Genomic DNA, 438 nt, shown 5'->3' on the forward strand with positions numbered 1-438 from the left:
AATGTGAAAAATGCTAGGGTCGCGACATTTGCCACAGGGTGAAGTACAGAAAGTTAGAGGAAGTAGAGGAAAGAAGAGCAAATAAAAAAGCAAACGTAAATTGTGTTTGAGATGTTTTTAGCTTTGTTTTTCGTCCCTCACCATTTTTTTCCCTACGTTGTAAAAAGGTGCGTGGTAAAAAAAGGAGAAAAAGAAGGAAGAACCTATGGGGAAGAGGAACAGTTATCGATCTCGCGTCCTCTGTGATTAAAAAAGGAAAAAGAAATAGAGAAAGAAATCTCGAACATATGTCCGCCATTGTTTTCCCGATAAACCGATTTGGGTGGAACTGTCGTCTGAGTTGCCAGGCGTTGTGCACGGGTGTCTTTCTGTGTAGTTGTGTACTCCTGCGTGTCCTCGGCTGGCTTTGAGTGTCATCGTGGCTTTGAGTCAATTACC

Source organism: Penaeus monodon, chromosome 30 (assembly GCF_015228065.2).
Source record: "Penaeus monodon isolate SGIC_2016 chromosome 30, NSTDA_Pmon_1, whole genome shotgun sequence".
NCBI lineage: Eukaryota > Metazoa > Arthropoda > Malacostraca > Decapoda > Penaeidae > Penaeus > Penaeus monodon.